The sequence below is a fragment of the Myotis myotis genome, unplaced genomic scaffold (assembly GCF_014108235.1).
Source record: "Myotis myotis isolate mMyoMyo1 unplaced genomic scaffold, mMyoMyo1.p scaffold_m19_p_8, whole genome shotgun sequence".
Classification (NCBI taxonomy): Eukaryota; Metazoa; Chordata; class Mammalia; order Chiroptera; family Vespertilionidae; genus Myotis; species Myotis myotis.
The window spans coordinates 88916687-88937531 of NW_023416390.1; the positions used below are offsets into that span (position 1 = coordinate 88916687).

Here is a 20845-nt window from a genome sequence, read left to right on the forward strand (position 1 = left end):
TGGTGGGGTCCCTCGGCCTAGCCTGTGACTTCTCACAATTTGGGACCCCTCGGGGGATGTTGGACAGCCCGTTTTGGCCCAATCCCACTCATGCAGGAGCTGCCCCCAGTGCTCCCACAGGGGGAGTGCCACTGAGCCAGAAGCCAGGCTCACGCCTGGTGAGCACAGTGGTGGTGGAGGGAGCCTCTCTTGCTTCCACGGCAGTGCTAAGGATGTCTGACTGCTGGCTTAGGCCTGCTCCCCGGGCGGGCCTAAGCCATCAGTTGGACATCCCCTAAGGGCTCCCAGACTGCAAGAGGGCACAGGCCAGGCTGAGGGACCACCTGCCTGAGAGCAAGAATTTTGTGCACCTGGCCTCTAGTACAAGTATAATACTTCAATTTTTCAATTTTTCTGCCTTGCACTGCTAATTAAATTTTAAATATTTTTTTCAATATTAAATAATACATAACAATGTAAATAAAAAATGCATACTTCTGAAATATATTCTCAAAACTGTTATACACACACACACACACACACACACACACACACACACACACACACTGAGTGGCCAGATTTTTATTACCACCTGACATTTGTAGGCAAATTAGCTATAATTTTGCACTGAAGTTGCTAGAGGGCCAGACCATTATAAATAGGGAAGCAGGTTGTTTATCATGACAGTAGAAGTGATTTTTTTCTGAAGATATGGGTAAACAACACTATTTAACAGCCTTTGAACGTGGGATATATATATAAATTGAGTGGCCAGATTATTATGACCACCCCATGAGTACTTAATTGGGCCACCTTTTGCCTTCAATACTGCAGCGATTCTTCTTGGCATTGACTCCACGAGATGTTGAAAGGTGATGCGAGGAATCTGACACCATGCCTGGTGAAGAGCACTGTCCAGTTCTGTGAGATTTGATGGTTGTGGAACCAGCTGCCTGATGACTCTTTTAACTTCATCCCACAAATGCTCAATTGGATTGAGATCTGGCCACCTAAGCAAGGTAAAGTCTTCCTCATGTTCTTGAAACCACTTCTGCACAATATGAGCACCATGACATGGCACATTGTCTTATTGAAAGAAGCCATTGGGATACGCCATCAACATGATAGGATGAACTTGATCAGCAACGATACTTAGGTATGTTGTGCTATTCATATGTTGTTCCACACGAATTAAAGGGCCCAAATCATGCCAGGAAAACATGCCTCAAACTATAACACTGCCCCCACCAGCTTAAAGGGTTGTACTCATGCATGTGGGGTGCATGCTTTCATGCTGTTTCCGCCAACTTCTCACTCTGCCATCTGCATGATGCAACTGGAAATGTGATTCATCGGGCCACATGACTTTTTTCCATTGCTCAACTATCCAATCCTTGTGTTCCTGTGTGAATTTGAGACATTTTATCTTGGTAACTGCAGATAGCAAAGGTGTTCGAACAGGCCTTCGACTTCCATATCCCATACAATGCAGTGTATGGCTAATTTGCCTACAAACATGAGGTGGTCATAATAATCTGGCCACTCATGTTCAAATATATCCTACTTTCAAAGGCTATTAAATTGCATTGTTTACCCATATCTTAAGAAAAAAATCATTTCTACTGTCATGGTAAACAACCTGCTTCTCTATTTGTAATGGTCTGGCCCTCTAGCAACTTCAGTGCAAAATTACAGCTAATTTGCCTACAAATGTCAGGTGGTCATAATAATCTGGCCACTCAAACTATATATATACATACACATACTAGAGGCCCAGTGTACAAAATTCATTCAAGGCTAGGGTCCCTAGGCCTAGGCCGGCCTTCCTTTGTTCCGTGCTGCCCCCTGGTAGTTAGCGCATGTCATAGCGAGCACTTGAACTCCTGGTTAGTCGAACTCCTGAGGGGACAATTTGCGTATTAGCCTTTTATTATATAGGATGTTATGTTTTTGGAGCTGCTACAATAAGCTACCACAAATGCGGTGGCTTAAAATAACAGAAATTTATCTTTTCTTAGTTTGTAAGGCAGAAGATTGAAATCAAGCAATCAATAGGGTCAGTTCATTCTAAAGAGATAGTACATGAAACTATTCCATGCTCCTAACTTCTGGTGGTTGCTAACAATCATTGTCACTGCTTGGTTATAAGGGCATCAGTAAAATTCTGCCTCCATCTTCACATCACCTTATTTTTTGTTTCTCTCTGTTCCTTTCTTTTACTTTTTAAGACATTCCCATTGAAATAAGAGCCTACCCTAAACTGTTATTACCTCATCTCTATCTTTAATTATTTCTGCAACAACTCAATTTTCAAATAAGAACACATTCTTAGTTTCGGAATAGACATGAATTTTTGGGGATTGTGGGTACCAGTAACCCACTTCAGTTGGCTCCATGTGTTCCCCCTCAAATTCACATTTGTTCATGTATAAAATATTTTGATATGACCCCACTCTGCATAAAAGTTTTAAGTTATACAAGCATCAACTCTAAAACCAAAATTTCATCTAAGTATAAATAATTCAAAAAGTCCCAACTAATTCTGATAGGGAAGGGACCATGGAGATGGTCCATCCTGAGCAATTTTTTTCCATCTGTGATCCCATAAAACTGGAAAAAAAGTTGCTTATTTGTAAAATACAATTGTGGGACAAACGTAGGATGGACATCCCCATTCACATAGGTAGAAACTAGAAGAAACAAAAGGGTCGCCATTGCCAAACACATTTGAAATCCAGCAAGGCAAATTCTTCTGAGGTTCAAGGCCAGAGACAAATAATCTGGTGCTTAGTGTTCTAGCCATGGGCACAACCTATCTGGCTTCTGCCTCTGCATCTTCAGCTCTGCTCTTGGTATAATTCTTTATTTTCTGGAAGGGTAACCCATGCTGGGAAGGTGCCAGTTCATCACTGTGTCTCTCAGTCCAAGCTTCCAGTGTTTCTGCTGGATTAAAGCTCTTGAAAATCTTGTTGTACCATATATATGTCAATGGTTTTATGCTATCAGACAAGGGGGTTCTCCGCAGATTATTCCTAGATATTTATGCCTGCATTTAGCCGAGATTAAATTTATTATCATGTAACTAACTTCTACTACAAAATGTTTCTCAACCTCATTTTCGATTTTTCAAAAGCATATTCTAGCTTTTTTTTAGTCTGGAAAGGCTAAGATTTTTCAAACAACCAATTTCTGGTCCCTCCCTCCGTCCCTTCCTCCCTCTCCCCATTACTTCCTTCCTTACTTTTTTTCTGTTTAATTTTTTCCTTTTCAATTTATCTCTTTCCTCACATTTTAAAATAAGGAACAAGGAGAATTAGACTAGACCAGTGATGGCGAACTTTTTGAGCTTGCGGTGTCAGCATTTGAAAAACCCTAATTTAACTCTGGTGCCATGTCACATATAGAAATTTTTTGATATTTGCAACCATAGTAAAACAAAAACTTATATTTTTGATATTTATTTTATATATTTAAATGCCATTTAACAAAGAAAAATCAACCAAAACAATGAATTCGTGTGTCATAGGTTGGCCATCACTGGACTAGACTGTCCTCTGCAACATATCATCAGCTAAATATCCAAGTTCATCAAGGACCAATTCTACCTTCCACCCAACAATAGAAAAAACATAGCCACGTTTCCTGGTACTCTATAACAATGATTGTCCTTTTTCCAGGGACGAGTAACATCGTCTCATTTTCTTCTAACATCTTAACAGAAGCACTGTAATGTTCATATTTCTACTAACATCTCGTTTATGATGACATGTGTATAGAAGCCTTCTCTATCATCTATCTTCTGGGCCAATTCATTCTGAGACCTCTGCAGAATGACATTTAATGTCTATTTTTCTACCAGCGGTCTCTTTAAAGATAATCTAAGCTTTTTCTATCATTCTTCTCAAAATTCTTCCAGCCACTTTCCATTACCCAATTCCAAAGTCATCTTCACATTTTTAGGTGTTTATTACAGTGGTGAAGCACCCCACTTCCCAGTGACAAATCTGTATTAGTCAGGATTTTCCAGAGAAACAGACCTAACAACACCAACAGGAGAACACACACACACACACACACACACACACACACACACACACACAGTTACAGAGGTTAAGAAGTTTCACAGTCTGCCATCTGCAACCTGCAGAACCAGGAAGGTAAAGTTGGTGGTACAACTTAGTGTGAGTCTAAAGCCCTGAGAATCAGGGAAGATGGGGAGCAATGCTATAAATCCAGGTGTGAGTTTGAAAGTCTGAGAACCAGGAGCACCAATGATTGAAGGCAGAAGAAGGTGGGTGTTCCAGCTCAAGTGGAAAAGCAAATTTGCCCTTTTTTCTTCCTTTTTGTTCTATTGATGCCCTCAAATGATTGGATGATACTCATGGACATTAACAGGAGTGATCTTTCTCAGTCTACTGTCAGATAATAATTTCTTCCACATACCTGGACATACTCCTTTTTTTTTTTCTAATCCTCACCTAAGGATATTTTTCCATTGAATGTTTAGACAATGAAAGGGAGGAGGAGAGACAGCGAGAGAGAGATACATCGATGTTGTTTTTTGTTCTTGTTGTTTTTAGTTTCTCCTTCTGAGGATTCACTATTGGTATATGAAAATGCCATGGATTTTTGAGTCTTAATTTTGTATCCTGTTACATTTCCAAATTCATATATTAAATCTAGTAGTTTTTTATGAAGTCGTTGATATTTTCTATGTACAATATCATGTCATCTATGAATAATGAGAGTTTTACTTGATCCTTTCCAATTTGGGTGCCTTTTATCTCTTCTTCTTGACTGATTGCTCCATTCTTTTGAATTTTTGGAATAGTTTGAGAATAATAAGTATTTGTTCTTCTTAGAATATTTAGTAAAACTCCCCTGTGAAACCATCTGGACCAGGGCTTTCGTTGCCTGGAAGTTTTATTATTATTGTTATTATTATTAATTATTATTGCTTCAATTTCATCAGTAGTTATCAGCCGATTTAGGTTTTCTGATTCTTCCTGATTGTGTTTTGGAAGGTTGGGGTTTTTTTTTCCTAGGAGTATGTCCATTTCATCCAGGTTGTCTCATTTGTTGGAGTAAAGTCATTGATAGTATTTTTTTTTTTATTATTATCCTTCGTATTTCTTGTGTGGTCATTTGTTACTTCACCTCTTTCATTTCTGGTTTTGTTTATTTGGGTCCTCTCTCTTTATTTCCTGGTGATTCTGGCTAGAGGTGCATCAATTTTGTTTATCCTTTCCAAGAACCAGCTCTTGGTTTTATTCATCTTTTGTATTTTTTTTAGTCTCTATGTCATTTTTTTCTGCTGTGATCTTTATTATTTCCTTCTTTCTACTTACTCTGGGCTTTTCTTGTTCTCTTTCTAATCCTTTAAGTTGCAGTGTTACATAACTCATTACTAGTTTTTCTTCTTTTTTGAGGTAGGCCTATAGTGGTATGAACTTCCCTCTTAGGACTGCTTTCACTGTGTCTCATAGATTTTGGATTGTTATGTGTTCATGTACCTTTGTTTACAGAATGTTTTTTATTTATTCTTTGACCTCTTTGGTAACCCCTTCATTTTTTAATATCATACTATTTAGCCTCTACATATTTGATTGTTTTTGTATTTTTTATTGTATCTGATTTTTAATTTAATGCCATTGTGGTCTAAGGAGATGCTTGATATGATTTCAATCGTCCTGAATTTATAGAGACTTAGTCTACGTCTTAACATGTGGTCTATCTTTGAAAATGTCCCACGTGCACTTGAGAATAATGTATATTTCATAGCTTTGGGGTAAAATGTTTTGACGATGTCAATTAGTTCCATCTGATCTAGTGTGTCATTTAGGATTACTGTTTCCTTGTTGATTATTTTGTCTAGAAGATTTACCCAGTGATGTCAGTGGGGTATTAAAGTCCTCAAAAAATTTATTTCTAAATGTGCATTTGAGTTTTAGAGTCAGATGAAATAAAATAAGCAATCCCAAGATATTTGGGCATAGCAAAATAAGAAACACAGACCAATTTGTGGATCTCTGGGAAGATAAGTTTTGGCATTTTTCATAAAAGTCTTCTCATTTCCTGTTTTAGCACATTTGTTTTATTGAGGAGTCATTTGGAGGCAAGGCTTGGCTCTGTGTGAGAGAGCAGAGGCAGGACTAGATGTAGGAACAGGGCAGTGGTTTCTGGTCTTAGCACTACCATGCATCATCGAATTAACCAATTGGCCTTCCTGAACTTCAATCGCAGTTTATTGCTCACCAGGAATATACCAAACCCTGGATTAAACACTATACAAGCACTTTCTTATTTAATTCTCCTAAGTCTACAAGAGGAGATTTATTATATTTATTTTGCAGGAGTGAAAACTTAGCTTCCTTAGACTTAGAGTAGTGATTGGATTTACTTAGGATTCCATACTATTTTAGCAGACTGGTCAGAATTCAGTAGCAGTCGTCTAATTCCAAAATGTGTGATGCCAATCAATCCATACACATATGTAACGATGCTTAATTACATATGTGAGACATAGGCATCAAGATTCTCTTTGCTTTAGTATTACTTAGTATCTCCACATTATTAATATTCTTAAATAGTTTTTCTATAGGAAGAAACATTTCTGATAAGGTTGACACAAGATTCTGGCTCTCTAGTTAGTATTCAGAGTAAATTCATTGATTGCCATGTACATTCATAGTCATTCTCTCATGAGTACTGTTAGTGTGAATTTTGTTCGTGTAAGTTGTCCAAGCTTAAAGGCAATTCTACAAGATCCAACATTATAATAAAATGATAAGCTGCTCCTAAAAGCCACCTGGCTGGATTGGCCTTCTTTTACCTGGGTTAGATGATGTGAGACTTGGTGGCAATGGGTGCTACTTTTGTTTGAAGTTATATTCCTTTTAGCCATCCCAAATATTTCTCGTGTATTCCCTAACTCAGATTTTGAGCCTGTTTTCTCACTTTCTTAGGCCATACATCTGTAAGTCATCATCAAAACTTAATTTCCCTAAAACCTCACCACTATGCAATCAATCACAGAGCCCAGGCAAATTTACTTGATAAATATGGTTTTACTCATGGCTTTCACTGTACCTTTTCTATGTTTAACTACATAAATATTTACCACTGTGTTACAATTGTACTCAGTACAGTAGCATACTTATGGTTTTGTAGCCTAGAAGCAGTAGGCTAGACCAGTGGTTGGCAAACTGCGGCTCGCAAGCCACATGTGGCTCTTTGGCCCTTGAGTGTGGCTCTTCCACAAAATACTGACTTCTGCACATGGGCCATGAAGTTCCAATCACACTGTACGTGCACGCCCACAAGTGGTATTTTGTGGAAGAGCCACACTCAAGAGGCCAAAGAGCTGCGTGTGGCTCGCGAGCCGCAGTTTGCCGACCATTGGGCCGCTAGACCATATAACCTAAGTGTGTAGTAAGCTTTAGTAGCTAGGCTTGTGTAAATGCATACTCTGATGTTCACACAATGCAAATTCACCCAACACCAAATTGCTTAGAACATATCTCCCTGCTGAAACCGGTTTGGCTCAGTGGATAGAGCGTCGACCTGCAGACTAAAGGGTCCCGGGTTCAATTCTAGTCAAGGGCATGTACCTGGGTTGTGGGCACATCCCTAGTGGGAGATGTGCAGGAGGCAGCTAATCGATGTTTCTCTCTCATAGATGTTTCTGACTCTCTATCTCTCTCCTTTCCTCTCTTTAAAAAATCAATAAAATATTTTTTTTTAAAAAGAATATATCTCCATTGTTAAGCAACATATGACAATATAGAGGCGATAGTAGAGAAATGAGAAGGTTCTAGATTAAGAAAGCTCTTCTATGCCATTCCAAGGAGTTTTGTTATTGCATGCTATACAGATACATCATTAGTATGTGACTAATTAAATTAGAGCTTATATTCATTTATTCATGCATGCATGTAGCATATGTTATGGTAAACATATATATGAGGTATGGATAAACTGAATAATTTGTTACATATGTTAGTTATTTTGATTTTATGCAAGGGAGATAGCTACTATTTGCAGTTACAATGATGTACCCATGTTTTGGATCCTGAGAGATGTAAAGGTTGAGTATGGTTACTGGTATTCAGCTCTACCGAGGCAATGTGAAGAAGAAAGGTCTCTGGATTTTAAAATAAGAAGGTCTTGGGTTTTATGTCCATTATATCTCAATAAAACTGGGAGAAAAGGAGAAAGTCTTGGGTTTCAATCCTATCTCTCCCATCTCCAACCTGTGTGTGTTTTTTGGTTTTTTTGAGGATTTTTTTTCACTTATTCAACTTAAATTTTTCCACCTGCAAAATTGTTCTTTTCAGCAGGAGAAATTGTGAAGATGAGCTGTCACTCACTCTCTTATTGTTTAAAAACTAAGATAATATTTTGAAACTGAAACTGTTTGTCCTTACCTACTGATGAGGAGGGGGTTGCTTATTCTATTACATTTGAGTTTGCAAAGTAGACGAATGAGTGCAGCATACATAATTCATATTAATAATGAAAATATAGCTCCCACACAGGTTTTCCACTAGTCTTATATTATTCAGGCTTCAGTGCATGATGCACATGCTGAATATTTAATAACTGAAGAAAAGAAGACCCAGATGAAAAAACATTGAGTTGTCATACATATGCCTGAAAAACCACTGATCCCCTCATGAGAGAGAACAGACTGGGTCTGTCAATGGCAAAAGACAGCATTTCTACATCTCTAGTCCAATGTCACTACAGGCTGCAAGTGACATCTTATAAAAAGAATGATTTACTATAGAAAATGAAAATAAAATCATATTCCCTTGCTAAGTATTCATATTGAAAGGTCATTACAGTGCATGTAAAATCCCACAGAAGCTGCTTAATGCTCTTTCTCTTTTCACTCCAATATATTCAGGTGGTGAGAGTGGGCGAGTGTAATTAAAAGAAAAAAAAAAGCAGATTGTAATTTGCATAGTCAGAGGTACAAGAAAAGCAAATTAATGAAGATTTGCTTGAGGAAACATTGTTGATCAACCAAGAAATAATGGGAAACGATGAAATTAAATGTCTGGCTTTGCACTTTGCTTGTAGAGACGTTTCCTTCTTTATTCTCCTTCCTTCTTTCCTCTCTATCTCTATGGCGGGGCATGAGCATCTCCCCAGGGCAAGGGCTGTTCCTCCAAAGCACATAAAGACTTTATGAGATACAAAGTTTTCTTAAGAAAATGAGATTTTTCCAATTCAGTTCACCCTCAAAATGAAATTAGCTTGGTGTATTATGTGAATTGTGGCTGGTTTTTATCCGCCCTTTTTATAGTCAGCATTTTGGCTGTATTGCAGAGACTGAGAGACTATTTGGGGTAAGAAAATAGACCACAAACAATTCACATTTATTTGGAGAATGAAAAAAGTACCATCAAAAGATAAACTTAGCCAACCTCTTTATGGGATAAACTGCAAAACTGTATTTTTCTATTTATTTATAAACTGTCACATTTTCAAATCAGATATTATTTTTATATCTTTCTTGCTTTCATTGTGCTCTTATATCTGTACCCCAGAACAATAAACTGGTGTTAACATTTTTTTCTCATTATCCATCTTCATTGTTGTTACTATATTTAAATTTAGCATAATGTCATGTTCACTGTGTGATAAGCCCTGAAACTCAAGGTTAGAAATTCTCTAAAACTTACTGCCAGCTTGAATGTCCCGAATGTGTCTAAGATCACATAACCATTATCAATTTGCTGAGACCAACACTTGTAGCCCTAGATGTTGCAGAACCTGCAGGTAGCCAGGGACCTAATGAGTTAATCAGTTTTTTTCCCCCAATCTAATATAGATATGAAATTAAAACAGGAAGTATAGATGGGAATTCATTCTATTTCAAATGTTTGCAACTTTTTAGGTATGTACAAAGTGCACTCTATCTTTTTACACCAATTTTTCAGACCCTGGTCCACTTTACTATGTCTGGAAGTTTCCTCCTTCTTTTAACAGAAAATATGCCTCCAGAAAATCATGGAGGTATTGAAACTGAAGGATGACATGATGCTTAATTATTATGTGGATAACTGTAGAACCACAGCATAAGAAAAGACAAAAAATACTTTAAATAGTAACAGTGATTGTTCCTCAGTGTTGGAATTTGATTTTTTCTGGCCTTTAGCTTTAATTCATTTGCTATATTTTAAATGACAATGTTTTCTAATCTATTTATATAAAAACCCTGGGTGTAACATCACTACCGAGGCTCGACCAACTAGAACAGGGGTGGGCAAACTTTTTGACTCGAGGGCCACAATGGGTTCTTAAACTGGACCGGAGGGCCGGAACAAAAGCATGGATGGAGTGTTGTGTGAACTAATATAAATTCAAAGTAAACATCATTACATAAAAGGGTACGGTCTTTTTTTTTTTTTTTTTTTTTTTTAGTTTTATTCATTTCAAACTGGCCAGATCTGGCCTGCGGGCCGTAGTTTGCCCAGGGCTGAACTAGAAGGAAGTCAGTCCTGCAGGGGTTGTCTTGGAAACGGCTGCACCCTCCCCAAGCTGTTTCCCACAAGGGCAGCGGGTTTCAGGCAGGAACCTGCCCTCGGAACGTGGATGCACTGAGTCCTGGGTCCTCTTAGCCACATCTGCACCCTCTCTGAGCTGTTTCCCGGGAGGGCGAGGTTTGAGGAAGGAACCGGCCCTCAGAGCATGGAAGCATATCTTTATAAAATTTTAATACATTATATTAGAGGTCATGGTAGTACTGTTTTACCCACAGTGTCTACAGGAATTGCTGCAAATTTACTTATCAGTGGAAGCACCTTTCATTCCCAATATAAATTACCCATTCCACTAAATGAAACTTCAATTTCTAGACTTGATGTAAAGAGTGAAGTTGCTAAAACTATTAAAAAGGCCCAACTTCTCATTATTGATGAATGCACCATGGCATCCAGTCATGCTATAAATGCCATAGACAGATTACTAAGAGAAATTTGAATGTTGTATTTGGTGGAAAAGTTCTTCTTGGAGGGGATTTTCGACAATGTCTCAGTATTGTACTGCATGCTATGTGTTTGGCCACAGTACAAATGAGTTTAAAGTACTGCAATGTTTGGGATGTTTCAGAAAGTTGTATCTTACAACAAATATGTTATCAGAGGATTCTGCTTATAGTGGATGGTTAGTGAAACTTGGAGATGGCAAACTTGATAGCAGTATTCATTTAGGAATGGATATTATTGAAATCCCCTGTGAAATGATTTGTAATGGATCTATTATTGAAGCTATCTTTGGAAATACTATATCTATAGATAATATTGAAAATATATATAAATGTGCAATTCTTTGTCCAAAAAGTGAGCACATTCAAAAATTAAATGAAGAAATTTTGGATATACTTGATGGAGATTTTCACACATATTTGAGTGACAATTCCATTGATTCCACAGATGGTGCTGAAAAGGAAAATTTTCCCATTGACTTTCTTAATAGTATTACTCCTTTGGGAATGCTGTGTCATAAATTAAAATTGAAAGTGGGTGCAATCATCATGTTACTGAGAAATCTTAATAGTAAATGGGGTCTTTGTAATGGTACCAGATTTATTATCAAAAGATTATGACCTAACATTATTGAAGCTGAAGTATTAAGAGGATCTGAAGAGGGAGAGGTTGTTCTGATTCCAAGAATTGATTTGTCCCCATCTGACACTGGCCTCCCATTTAAATTGATTCAACGACAGTTTTTCATGATGCCAGCATTTGTGATGACTATTAATAAATTATAAGGACAAACTCTAGACAGACTAGGAATATTCTTACCTGAACCCATTTTCGCACATGGTCAGTTATATGTTGCTTTCTCTCGAGTTCAAAGAGCATGTGATGTTAAAGTTCTAAATACTTCATCACAAGGGAAATTAGTCAACACAAGTGAAAGTGTTTTCACTCTTAATGTGGTGTACAGGGAGATATTAGGATAAGTTGAATCACTTTATCAGTCATTGTTTGCATCACTGTTGTTTTTATATCATGTTTTTGTTGTTTTCATATTATGTTTTTGTTGTTTTCATATCATGTTTTTGTCATTTTTATATCATGCCTCTGTTGCTGTTACATCCTTTTGTTACTGTTTATTTATTAATAAATTTATATATTATTTTTCATATGCATTTTACTAATTTCCTTTAATCTCTCACACTTCTATTATAGAGAAAGAACAAATAGCAATATTAAAATATTTCCACTAATTAATTCCCTTTTAATGTGCACAAATTTCGTGCACTGGGCTACAAGTTACAAAAAGAATTACTGTAAAGCCATACACTGAAAAATAAATTTTATATCAAATCCCCTACAACTTTGTATTATACATTTTTGAGTTCATATATAAAAAATATAAAAAATTCCCTAGTTAAACTAAATTGAAAAGTTTCAATGACAAATATTGGTTACATTGTATACTAAGGTCTGTCTATTCATTTATTTATTCAAAAATATAATGAAGTGCCTGATTAATGTCTAACATGTTGCTAGACACACAGAGGTACTTGACACACATTTATTACTTTAAGAAAAAAATAAAAGGATGCCAGTCACTTTCCTACAGAATGAGATCATTGAGAGGATAAAAGTAATTTCCCTTTTCTCTATTTAGTCTATATCTCATATACTAGAGGCCCAGTGCACAAAATTTGTGCATGGAGAGGTGGGGGGTCCCTCAGCCCGACCTGTACCTTCTCGCATCCTGAAGCCTTCAAGGGATGTCCTACTAATGGCTTAGGCCCGCTCCCATGGTTCTTTGTTGTCTGTAGGGCCACTTGGCCACTCCCAGGTTGCAATGGATGGCCAAGCGGGCCCTGCTCTCAGCAGCTGCCCCCTGGGACTGGAGGACTCCAGAGGGGAGAGAGGACTGGACGCCACCATCTTTGTGTTGGAATGATGGTTAATTTGCGTATTACTATTTTATTAGATAGGATAGTCTGGCAGCTCAATGGATTACAAGTCCAGGTTTCATTGTTTACATTTTCAAAACATCAAAATAACTCATCTCTTAAAAAATAAAAAAACAAACTCCATTTTCATGGCATTTTTCTGCCATTTTTGCTCTCCCCTGTAACCAGCCCTTCATCATGTTGGCCCATAGAAAGACAGTGCACCAATACATGCAAGGTAGTTGCTGAAGGCCATTTCTAATGCTGTAATAATCAGTCTCTTTCAATGTACATACTAGTGCATACACAGATTTTAACTCACAATCAGAATAAAGTATGTTCATTTTATAAATATGGAAATGAAGTAGATTTAAAGAGTTCTTTCCTCGGTCCCAGTCCAGCCCATGGAGAAGCTGTCTCAGTGTTCCCACCCACTTCAGCATGCCCCAGGAGTGGTACCACAGGACCCACAAGGGTTTCAGTGATGTCTGTATTGTGCAGTGCATACTGAAGGTAGGGAACATGACATTGAACTCCTGAATCCACCCCATGTGCTGAGATCTAGGATGGCAGCAAGACAGTTTTAAGAAAGTTGCCACCTTCTCAGACAAAAGCTCTTCTTCACTCCATTTTTGAAGGTACTAGTAGGTTAGCCTAAGGATCATATTGTTTTTCATTGCTTGTTAGTTTTGCTGTAATGGCCTAATTTGACTTAAGTTTCTATGATTCTTATATGCCATTGCTTGTACCAGTGGTTTATTTATTTTTATTTCTTTATAAGGTTTCACAAGGAATGAATGTCTAATACTTTATTCATTAAACATGAACATTTATTGTTTTCCATTTTTTATTATACAAACAGCATACACATTCACACAAATGCACCTAAACATGAAGGAACTGTGGACTTTCTTGTTCCTGCATCCATGTATAAGAGTTTCTCTAGCGTATATAATTAGGAGTGAAAATGTTAGGTCAATCTATGTGTTACTATGCAATAGTGCAAGAAAATGCCAAACATTTTCTAAAAGGGCTGTACCAAAACACACATCTAGGAATAGGCCATGTAAATTTGTTGTGACAGGTTTCCTCTTGAATACTTGGTGTTGCTAGATTGTGGAATTTGCTGGAGGCTAATTCCATCAGGTCATAAATGCAAGAAGTTTCATCAAAAGGTTGGTGGATCTTGAGGCTCCAGCAGGGCTGAAGATACATATTATTGCCTGCTGGAGTAGCTGAAAGCATTTACCCAAACCTAAAGATTTGCATATATTTTTGCCTGCTGCCTGACAGCCAAAGGCAGTTCCCCCAACCTGACAATGCCTACTGTATACCAAACTTTACCTTTTGATATGTATATCTGCTTTACTATCGGCCAAAATGTGGGAATAAAAAGCCCTGTGTCCTGAGATAGAGAGAACTTGGTTACTGAAGGTAGGCCTCCTCTGGCTCCCCCATGTATTCCAAATTTACATGTCTAATCTCTTTATTAATTTACATGCAGCCCCTTCTCCAGATTCCTGAACCCTTCTAGATGCTGAGAAAGACCCTGGCAGGAATTGTTAGCAATCTGGTATATACTAAATTATATCAAGTTATAATTTTAATTTCCATTCCTCTAATTATTAAACAGGATGAGCATCTCTTCTTATTTCCTCTTCTGTGCAACACCTGCTTACACTTTGTTTATTTTTAATTGAATTATTTACATGTTTTCTATTGAGTTTAAATTTTTGAACCAAAAAAAAAAAAAAAAACACACCAAGTTATTGTAGATGTTTTCTGAAGAATTGGGGCTTACATTTTTAATTACCTTATGATGACTTGTCTCATTGATATCCTAAATCTCAATTTTTTCTTTTGCGATAAGAGTTTCTATATCTTGTTTAAGATACCCTTTTCTACTCTAAGAAACTAGGTATTTTCTTACATTAGCTTTAAAAATATTAGAATTTGGTCTTTAAATTTATACACTAGAATTAGTTTTATGTGGTTTAAGATTATGATCCAACTAATTTTCCATGTAAAAATTAGACCTTTTTATGAATAGCCATTCTTCTCCTTACTGATCTACACAGCCATGCCTATCATTTGAAATGTTCACATTATTTATGGAGTTGAGTCTAGTTTCTCTTTATGTTCCATTTATCAATTTCTGTGCCTATATCAAGTATCTTAATAAATACAATATTATATATCTGAATATATGATAGGTGATCTCAAATACCTTATTCTTGGATTTGACTCCACACAAATTTTAGAATCTGTCAATTTACTTACAAAAATAATACTTCAGATACTGATTATTACTACAAAATTTATAGGTAATTTTGAAGAGAATTGACATCTTTATGATAGCAAATCATTTTATCCAAAAACAAATATACTTTCTCAATTATTTCGGTTTTCTTTAACATTGTTCAGTACAGTAATATAATTTTCTCTATTTCTTTAGTACATATTCTCTGAAATGTATTCCTTATTATATAATAGTTTTGTTGTTTCATAACTAATACCATACTTTTTAAATCTTTATTTTTAATAAATAAAAATACAGATTATTATATCAATTTTATATTCAGCCAGCTTGCTGTAGTTTTAATAATTTGTCTGTGAATTATTTTAACTTGTCTAATAGATAAAAATGTCATCTACCAAAATTAAAAGTTTTGATATTTTCTCTTATTCATTTTATTTTTCATTAAGCTATATCTAATTTGCTATTTAGACAATTTATTGAATTTTGGATAATATATATTCATTTTTTATTCTTTTTTAAATTGTTTTTTTTTTAATTAGCATTACTACTTTAATTATGTGTTTATGTGTGCTTACTAACATGTTAATTTCATAAACCCATTTTAAAAATTATTTCTAGTAATTCTTGGGAGAGGAACCAAGATGGCGGCATAGGTTAATGCCGGAGTTTGCTGCTTTGAACAACTACTTCAAAAGTGAAACCAAAAAACGGAAGGGACACACCCAGAACCACAGGAACGCTGGCTGAGTGGAAGTCCTACAACTAGGAGGAAAGAGAAACTCATACGGACACTCAGAGGAGGCGCAGTGCTGAAGTCAAATTCTGAGGTGCAGAGTGCGCAGAGCGGGCTGGCGGCGGAGGGTGAGGTTCGCGTTTTCAATCGGGAGGGAGTGGCAGAATCTGAGCTCCAGATCCGGGCGAGTCTTTAGGGACCCAGACTCAAACGGGAGAAGCGGGACTGTCTGGCTTCGGTCAGAGCGAGTGCAGCTTTCTCTCCGAGCTTTGCAGCGGGTGCTGGGACTCAGAGAGGCAGAGCCTCTGGGGACAGGACTGAGAGCCGCCATAACTGCTCTCTCCAGCCCACCCTGTTGATCCTGTTCGACCCACCCTGCCCAAGCCCTGCACACAGGCATTTGCCGGATAGCCTCAGGCAAAGGCCAGATTAGCACCTCCCTAGAGGACAGAAGTTCTCTCACTGCTGACACAGCTGATTCTCATAGCCACTTGGCCTGGAGGTCAAACCCTCCCTGGAATTAGCTACAACAATCAAGATTTAACTACAAGACTGCGAACAAAGACCACTAGGGGGTGCACCAAGGAAGCATAACAAAATGCGGAGACAAAGAAACAGGACAAAATTGTCAATGGAAGATATAGAGTTCAGAACCACACTTTTAAGGTCTCTCAAGAACTGTTTAGAAGCCGCCGATAACTTAATGAGATCTACAAGAAAACTAATGAGACCCTCGATCTTATATTGGGGACCAACTAGAAATTAAGCATACACGGACTGAAATAACGAATATTATACAGACTCCCGACAGCAGACCAGAGGAGCGCAAGAATCAAGTCAATGATTTGAAATGCGAGGAAGCAAAAAACACCCAACCGGAAAAGCAAAATGAAAAAAGAATCCAAAAATGGGAGGATAGTGTAAGGAGCCTCTGGGACAGCTTCAAGTGTACCAACATCAGAATTATAGGGGTGCCAGAAGATGAGAGAGACCAAGATATTGAAAACCTATTTGAAGAAATAATGACAGAAAACTTCCCCCACCTGGTGAAAGAAATGGACTTACACGTCCAAGAAGCGCGGAGAATCCCAAACAAAAGGAATCCAAAGAGGACCACACCAAGACACATCATAATTAAAATGCCAAGAGCAAAAGATAAAGAGAGAATCTTAAAAACAGCAAGAGAAAGAAACTCAGTTACCTACAAGGGAATACCCATACGACTGTCAGCTGATTTCTCAACAGAAACTTTGCAGGCCAGAAGGGAGTGGCAAGAAATATTCAAAGGGATGAATACCAAGAACCTACAACCAAGATTACTTTATCCAGCAAAGCTATCATTCAGAATTGAAGGTCAGATAAAGAGCTTCACAGATAAGGAAAAGCTAAAGGAGTTCATCACCACCAAACCAGGATTATATGAAATGCTGAAAGGTATCCTTTAAGAAGAGGAAGAGGAAGAAAAAGGTAAAGATACAAATTATGAACAACAAATATGCATCTATCAACAAGTGAATCTAAGAATCAAGTGAATAAATAATCTGATGAACAGAATGAACTGTTGATTATAATAGAATCAGGGACATAGAAAGGGAATGGACTGACTATTCTTGGGGGGGAAAGGGGTGTGGGAGATGGGGGAAGAGACTGGACAAAAATCGTGCACCTATAGATGAGGACAGTGGGTGGGGAGTGAGGGCGGAGGGTGGGGCGGGAACTGGGAGGAGGGGAGTTATGGGGGGGAAAAAAAGAGGAACAAATGTAATAATCTGAACAATAAAGATTTAATTTAAAAAAAAGAACATGGGAAGTTCAAAAAAAATAAAAATAAAATAAAATAAAAATTATTTCTAGTAATTCCAATATCTGGAGACTTTTGAATACTTAAACTCTGATTTTAGTTTCTGCTGTTGACTCCTGTTCATGGTGGTTTGTTTCCCTTATATCTGGTGATTTATTTGTGAGCTCATATTTGCTTAATATTAATCTTTAAGAACACTTAGGGGCTAAATTAATGATTCTGAACACTACTGGGCATTTCCAAATCAGTCAATACAAATGGCCTGCGATCACTGTGGTGTCATTCATAGGACCCAATGTTCTAGGCTCAATACCCTTTCCTCTGGTCCAGTGATCACTCACCAGAACACAGTGCTAATGTCAGAATTTGGCCTTGGTGTTACTTGGCATTTTGTATTTTGCATTATTGTTCATTCTTTAGTTTCAGGTTTTCATAATTTATTTCTTTAGATATGCTTGTTCTGAGACTCTATAAAGTGTCCTTACCTCAAATACTTTAAAAATGATCCTTTACATACAATCTAGTTTTTTTGTTGTTGTTTGCTTTTGAGTTGGAAGTTCTGCACTGCTGTCAGAAATGGAGTTTACAAAGTATTTTAACTTTGCAAATATATAATTTGCAATATAAGCATTAAGAAAAATCAATAAAACTGGAGCTATAATCACAACTTATTCTGAAACTCTTTAATCTCAAGGTGAGCCATTGTTGCATAGGAATAAAAGCAAACACACACAGAACATGTGTGTTTACAATAGAAATCCATAAGGATGTGTACTGTGCCAGCTGTGTTGGTTCAGGTGCATGTGACGGTTCTCATAGATGTTAGCTTGGACATACTGAATGTTTTTAACCTTAGGTTTTGGTGAATATTTGCTAGATTATGGGTTAATCTGGTGTAACTGAGACTCAAAGTAGTAGAGACTCCAAGGTTAGGCATAGCAGCCCCGGGCTGAGGTGAAAGTTTCACAATGTCAGTTAGCCAGGCTCTCACTGCCGGCCGTGTGGCTTCAACATCCCTACAGTATGTCCCTTACCTGCATGGTCCAGAGCAGCTCTCCTTTGCTTCCACATTCCTTCAAGAGGAAAGGAGAAGGTGCAACTCTTCTATTCAAGAACACAATCAGAGAGCCCGGAGTTCAGCTGGTCCTGGTCCCAGGCCAGCAGTCACCCGCTTCTTCTTTTCAACATGACAGATGCCGCTGTGTCCTTTGCCAAGGACTTCCTGGCAGGTGGAGTGGCCGCAGCCATCTCCAAGACAGCAGTGGCACCCAACGAGCGGGTCAAGCTGCTGCTGCAGGTGCAGCATACCAGCAAGCAAATCACTGCAGATAAGCAGTACAAGGGCATTAAAGACTGCGGGGTTCGTATCCCCAAGGAGCAGGGAGTCCTGCCCTTCTGGCGCGGTAAACCTGGCCAATGTCATCAGATACTTCCCGAACCAGGCTCTCAACTTTGCCTTCAAAGATAAATACAAGCAGATCTTCCTGGGTGGTGTGGACAAGAGAGCCCAGTTTGGGCGGTACTTTGCAGGGAATCCAGATGGTGCGGCTGGGGCCACCTCCTTGTGTTTCGTGTATCCTCTTGATTTTGCCCGTGCCCGTCTAGCAGCTGATGTGGGCAAAGCCGGAGCTGAAAGGGAATTCAAAGGCCTCGGCGACTGCCTGGTTAAGATCTACAAATCTGATGGGCTTAGAGGCCTATACCAAGGCTTTAATGTGTCATCAGGGTATTATCACCTACCGGGCTGCCTACTTCAGTGTCTATGATACTGCAAAGGGAATGCTTCCAGATCCCAAGAATACTCACATCTGCATCAGCTGGATGATCGCACAGTCCGTCACTGCGGTGGCTGGGCTGACTTCCTATCCATTTGAAACTGTTCGTCGCGGCATGATGATGCAATCAGGGAATAAAGGAACTGATGTCATGTACACAGGCACACTCGACTACTAGAGGAAGATTGCTCGTGATGGAGGCAAAGCTTTTTTCAAGGGTACATGGTTCAATGTTCTCAGAGGCATGGGTGGTGCTTTTGTGCTTGTCTTGTATGATGAAATCAAGAAGTTCACATAAATTATTTCCTAGTCTTCCCTCCCCCAGCCCCTGTGAACAGGCATGTTGTATTATGTAACATATCTTGAGCATTCTTGACAGACTTGGTTGTCTGTTTTATCAGTGGAAACTATTTACTGGTTGAAAATGGGAAGCAATATTCATCTGACCAGTTTTCTCTCAAAGTCATTTCCATGGTGGTGATGGGACTCAATTATATTTTTTATTTCAGTCACTCCTGATAAACAACAAATTTGAAGAAATAAAAAATAACTGAAGGAAAAAAAAAAAGAACACAATCAGCCACCCACCAAGTGCCCACATATCTTATTGTAATCACTAGAGGCCTGGTGCACAAAATTCATGTAGTGGGAGTGCCCCTCAGCCCAGCCTGCACCATCTCCAATCTGGGACCCCTGGAAGGATGTCCTACTGCCAGTTTACAGGGATCGGGCCTAAACCAACAGTTGGACATCTCTCTCGCAATCCAGAACTGCTGGCTCCTAACCGCGCACCTGCCTGCTTGCCTGATTGCTCCTAACTATTCTGCCTGCCAGCCTGCTCGTCCCCAAATCCCCCCCCGCCAGCCTGATCACCCCCAACTGCCACCTGGGCCAGTGTGCTTGCCCCCAACTGACCCCCACTGATGGCCAGATCACCCCCAACTGCCCCCCCACCAGCCTGATCACCCACAACTGCCATCCCATCCTGACCTGATCACCCACAACTGCCCTCCCCTCTTGGCCTCTAGCTGCCTCTACCTCAGCCCCGCCACCATGGCTTTGTCCAGAAGAACATCTGGAAGGTCTGCTGAAAGGTCTCCCAGTCTAATTAGCATATTATCCTTTTATTAGTATAGACAAAGGCCTGGTGCATGGGTGGGGGCTGGCTGGTTTGCCCTGAAGGGTGTCCTGGATCAGGATGGGTGTTCCCTTAGGGCATGGGGCGGCCTGGGAGAGGGGCCTGTGGTGGTTTGAAGGCTGGCCATGCCCCCATGGGATGAGGGTCTCTGCTGGGGGGCATGGCCAGCCTAGGTGAGAGGATGATGGCTGTTTGCAGGCTGGCCAGGCACCCCAGTGGGGACTCTTACTCCAT

At 38.8% G+C, this 20845-nt stretch overlaps 1 pseudogene; it reads left to right on the top strand.

The window, feature by feature from the left end:
- Positions 1-18861: 18861 nt before the first annotated feature.
- Positions 18862-19900, top strand: LOC118661923 (annotated as a pseudogene).
- Positions 19901-20845: the final 945 nt, after the last annotated feature.